Here is a 6,220-nt window from a genome sequence, read left to right on the forward strand (position 1 = left end):
TACCTAGATTATTATGACCTCTGCCATTTTTACCTCTGCCATTTTTACCTCTGCCATTTTTACCTCTGCCATTTTTACCTCTGCCATTATTAACTCTGCCATTTTTACCTCTGCCATTTTTACCTCTGCCATTATCACCTCTGATTATTACCTCTGCCATTTTTACCTTTGCCATTTTTACCTCTGCCATTTTTACCTATGCCATTATTACCTCTGCCATTTTTACCTCTGCCATTTTTACCTCTGCCATTATTACCTCTGCCATTTTTACCTCTGCCATTTTTACCTCTGCCATTTTTACCTCTGCCATTATTACCTCTGCCATTTTTACCTCTGCCATTTTTATACCTCTGCCATTATTACCTCTGCCATTTTTACCTCTGCCATTTTTACCCTTGCCATTCTTACACCGAGCCGAAGCGCTCAGACCGGACCCGATATCACTAACGCGCGTGAACACTAGTTACTCGAGCAACATATGGAATCTATGTCATAGCTGTCAAGCCCAGAAACCATAACATCTCGAGAAACTTGTTTCAATTATTTCATTTTCAACTAAATATAAATTGAGTTAATACAGTGATAACAAGTCAGTGCCCTAAAGAAAATACCAAGGTCATTTCAACTCAATATAGACATGTTATCAGAAAATTACACACAGAATAATCATGTGTAGAGGATTATAATTTATAATTTGTGAAAATGGTGAATTCCACTCGAAAGCAACTTAGAGATAATGTTTAGACATGAAAAAAATAAAATCATCTGTGAAAGTGTCTTCTTGACCGGACTCATATTATCCGAGATATGAATAAAAATGTAAATAAAGAATATAAAAGAAAAAAAAGCGTTACCGTACTGCTCTACAATAAAAAAAAAAAAAAGTCTTAAGATATTTTCACAGCCCCGTATTTTCCTCTATTGCTTTTCATTGGCATGATTGGAAGGCGTTTTGTCTGATACTATTTCAGCTCATATGATATAGCACTTATGTATTTCAAATTCCAAAACTTCTTCCCATTTAATACCTGTTACTAATCAGATCGAGATGGCAGCTATGTTCTCTGGTTCATCTCAGCTTTTGTTATTCATGGACGTTTGCAAAAATAAAAAAGAAACAATCCGGGAGTGGGTGGGGCTGCAAGACCTAAATTTTCGAAGAAACTTAAGAGCGAGGGGGTTTGTGTTGGGGTAGCTTTTGCATTTTCTAGAATAAAATTAAAGCATTTCGTGCACACTTTTGGTAAATTTTGTGAATTTTGCCCTCTCGATCGGCGGCCCCCGGCTGCGTACGGTCATGTTTGTCATCTTAAAGTCTTTAAAAGGCTTATATTACATTGGTTTGTTTGAAACAATTTCGTTTGCAATAAGGCTCGTAATTTGCTGGAACTGCGACCCTGATCATGAAGAAACACCATTCTGGGTCAGAAGGGAGGAAACAGAAGGAGCAAATAGAACTTCAAGACTGTTTAATTCTCAAGAAATTTATGTTTGAATGCTTTTAGAAACGCAACTTTTATACTCCATTTTTACACAAAGTCCTTACCGTGGGGAGTCCCACAGCCTCTCCCGCTCGATCGCTTCGGTATCTCACGCTATCAAAAATATTGTGCCCCCTTAGGGATTTTGCCCCCCCCCCAAGAAAAAACTGAAAGTGTTCCGGCGCGCCTGGGGGGGGGGGTATATGCCAATGATATGATTTAGGGGTCAAAATGAGTGACAAGAGTAGAAATACATGGAAATAAAACAAAATTTTAGACCGAGAGAGGACCAAAGTGAGTGAGTCTCACTCTCAATGCATGAGTGAGAGTTGGCAGCCCTTGGTTAACTCAACCCCCCCCCCCCATAAGACGATATCCGATGATGACCAAGGAAAGTTCAAAACTGATATAAGTTACCATAAAGGGTATAGTAGCAAGAAATTGGAGGATGTGCTTGATTGCAATATACGGTTTGAGTAAAAAAAAAATTGACACCTCACAAATCTCTAATAAAAGGAAAAATTATGTCATGAACACAAAATTTTCATGTATGGCCTGAAAGTATACTCCCAAATAATTTGATACCTTTCACCATTCACTTGTGTCGATACCTATTCCTCCCCTCTGTTATCTGTTAAGTGCGGAATTCCGCAAGGGTCAATTCTTGGCCCATTGTTTTTTCTTTTATACGTGAACGATATTAATAATTCCTTAACGCATTGTGACACTGTTTTATATGCAGATGACACAAACTTAATATTTAGTAACAAAGATTCTGCAAAACTCACAGAGGATATTAACAATAATCTTGCCAATTTATTAGAATGGCTTCAAGCTAACAAACTCTCTATTAATGTTCAAAAAACAAAATTCATGAATTTTGGCTTTCATCAACAATTGATAAAAAATAATGATATAACTCTTAATTCGAATACTATTGAGAGAGTCAATTGTATTAAATTTCTTGGTGTGATTATTGACCAAAACTTAAATTGGAAAAGTCACATAGACAGTCTTAATCAAATCTTGTCAAGAAATTGTGGTATAATCTATAAATTGTCGCATGTATTACCTTTAAAAACACTTCATGTACTGTATAATACTTTGTTTTTGCCATACTTAAATTATGGTAACATATTATGGGGCAGAGCATCTCCCACAGCTTTGAACCGTACACTGATCCTCCAAAAGAAAGTCATTCGCATCCTCGCGCATGCAGATTTCCGTGCTCACACACCCCCTCTATAAGCAGTTGAATATCCTACGACTTCCAGACATTGTTAAATACCAAACGGCTTTATTCATGTATAAATACCACAAGCAAATTTTACCCCATATTTTTGACAACATGTTCTCCACTGCAGACTCCCTTCATTCTTACTACACAAGACATAACAAACATCTCCGCACCCCATTCATGAAATCCAACGTACTTTCTTCAAATTCGATCACAGTGAATGGTTCAAAGCTGTGGAATAATACGCCATCCTACTTAAAGAACTCACCTTCATTAAATACTTTCAAAAAATATTACAAGTCTTTTCTACAAGCTCACATCGAATAATAGCATAGGTACATTACATCAAGGTATTTTTGTTTTTGTGCTGGGTTTGTCTGGTCTAAAGGAATGTCTACTCTATATACTTGCATATCTCTATCCAATCTCTCCTGCTCATCTTCCCTATTTTGGAGCTCTTTTTTTCACTTCTCCTCTTTTCTTTCTTTTCTTATTTCTTTCCACATCTACCCCTTCTCTTATCTCTTCTCTTGTTTTGTACCCCCTTTCTTTTTCTTCTTTTTTTTCTAAGCTTCCTGCTCCATATGTCAGTGGCGGATCCAGAGGGGGGCGCCCCGGGCGCGCGCCCCCCCTATTTTCGCCGGATTTTTTTTTTTTTTTTGGATGGTTATATTTACTGGATTGGTACAATGTAGTCAATTTCAAGGGCTAGATCTAGTCAAAACTATATTTTAACTTACGCTCATGGCCTTTGTGTTCGCACAAATGCACCTCTGTCATACTGTATTGCAATATGTAAATTCCGGAATTCCAGGGCGCGCAAGTCGATTGGTTGGAAAGTTGCACCACTTGTAATCGGGAGTTGCAGTGCAGTGACCAGTGTGAAGATGTTGGATTGGATATCATTTTTTCCCGAAATTTTGTGTTTTTTGTAACATGCGTTTGTCCGTCTTTATGGCAAATACATGTAAATTGTAAGTAACAGATCGCGAGAGAAAGTGTCAACGATGCGAATGATAATGTCTATCCCGAGATTATTCTTCACTCAAAGATGAAGCCCTATATCGGGCGCCATGCACGTGCGCAGCATTATCATTCTGCCTTGATCATGTACGTTTTCACTGAAATGTATAGGTCAGACATATTTGTATTTAATGTAAACTAACTTTTACACTTTCTGGTAGATTCAGAGGCATATTATCCAGGGCGCCCCAACTAAGTTTCGCCGAAGCAATCATTCCAACGAATTATCAAGGAGCAAAATTGTATATTCTCAATCACCAGTCGACCCCACTCCGCGTTTGCTGTGTATAGGCAGCAGCGTAAGGAGCGAAGATTTTATGTGACGGGGGGGGGGAGAATAAAAATACTTTCGTGCTGGGGAAAAACGTCCCGAGGACACATTGTGTATTGTTAAAAAGTAGAAATTGTGACATTAACCCCCCACCCCATTTTTAATGTTTGATAATCTATAGGTTTGCTGATTACAATATATCTTTTTAAAAAAATTGCCAGCAAAATCGAAAACGTAAACAATAAAAATGATGAGAATCCCCTTAAGAAGCATTATATTACTTTGAGGTTGTGCAGAATGACTGGATTATTGAAGATGATTTGAAAATAATACGAGGGAAAAGGTTGATTACCAGAAGATGATGTCGTTTTTTCTGTAGTTTGTAACAATTTACTGTGCATTTTTGGGGAAAAAGAACCAAATTTTATGCATGTTGCCATACGACTAAACAATTCTCGTTTGAAACACACAATGTAAATACACACATGACAATAAACAGAATGGATTATTCGGAACTTATCGATTACAAGTCTCAGTTTCGTATCATTTAAATTTGACGTTTCAATCACACGATGCAAGCAAGTGAAGAGCCTTTGCCAAATGTATGTTTTGAATGACCGCTTATACGGTGTGTGACTGGAAACCAGCTCCTAAATGAGTCAGTATGTGTCTTTTATTCAAGAAGTTACAGTGATTTAAGTGTGCATTTTTCTTCTAAAGGTGCTCTCAAAATACGACTTTTGGACATGTTTTTTTTTAAAAAGTCCTTGCCGTGGGAGGGGGCCGGGTATCCCCCCTCCCACACCCTCCCCCCGCTCGGTCGCTTCGCTCCCTCGCCGCTGGCGCCCCCCCTATTTCAAAATCCTGGATCCGCCCTGTATGTGTTCTCTTCTTTTATAAATAGCTAATTTTTCCTATTCAGGCTACCTTGCCTGCAGGCCTCTAGGCCTTTTTAGGTGTGCCTCACAAGCCTTTATTTTCTGAACACGTCCTTATATTTTAATAATTAGTCAACATGTATTGTATTTTACCACAATGCCTTATGGAACATTTATATATCCTGCGATGAGCTACTTTTCATTGTTATATTTTTATCTTTGAACTGTTTATACTGTATGTATGTTGTTTTTAAAAAGAGCCTTTTTAATTGGCTTGTGAAATAAAGATGAATTGAATTGAATTGAATACCATATTTATATATATTTATGTATGTGTTAACGCTAAGATAATCAGGAGGTTTTCCTTGCGGTGGTGTAAATAATGATTATAGCGCCAAAGTAAAGAATGAATCCAGATGTCAGTGATGTCATAATCATACAATGCTTGCATTAACATCCATTTCAAAACACCTTTTCAATAAATTTGCATTATAATTGCTTTAAACACTTTTTGTTATCAATTCTCAAGTTAAATTCATTTGCAAATATATTTTCTAACTTATGAAAGAATATGACATCATTGGCATCTCGATTCATTCATTGCAGTCTTGCCTTACTCTAGCTTAAGTCAAACTGCAAAGAGTGATTATCTAAATGTTGATACACCAAAAAATCTTTCCAACCATAGTAATGATTATTCTTTCGTGACATATTTTTCCTTAACATGGGAATTTGTGAATGCAAGATGTCAAGTTTTTAATAGGGTTGGGCGGGTAGGGCAGAATATGTTGAAGTGATGCTGCGGACACGTATTTCAATTGTAAATGTAATCTAAACTTCTGACACCTAATCTTAGATATTTTAGTCCAATAAAATCTTTGGGATTCCTTGGAAGAATTTGTTTTTTAAATTATCAATAGCATTGTGATAATGAATAATGAGGCATTGCAAGAAACTTATTTGTAATTGATTGCAAATTAGTTTATTGCATGCGTAGCATTAACATTTTTTGCGATCGGCGCGGTTTTATCAACATTAGCTCTGCCTAGTCTACAAATGTAGACCCACATGTGCAGTGTGTGTACCTCAGCTGATTCAACGAGTCTGCATAGCAGACTATGTCTACTGAGGCCATAGAGTTGACTGAGGCTCAAATGGCTCGCTTCGCTCGCCCTTTCAGGCTGGTTTGCTTTAAGAAGCAGATCCCACCTCACGAGCCATTCAGAGTCTGCATAGCAGTCTAAGCTCTGCCGCTGAGAAATCAATTTTTACTTCATTTTTCGTAGGCTGCAAGAATTAGGCCATCAGTCATATTCAATTAATTGAAAGA

The sequence above is a fragment of the Lytechinus variegatus genome, chromosome 3 (assembly GCF_018143015.1).
Source record: "Lytechinus variegatus isolate NC3 chromosome 3, Lvar_3.0, whole genome shotgun sequence".
NCBI classification, from domain to species: domain Eukaryota; kingdom Metazoa; phylum Echinodermata; class Echinoidea; order Temnopleuroida; family Toxopneustidae; genus Lytechinus; species Lytechinus variegatus.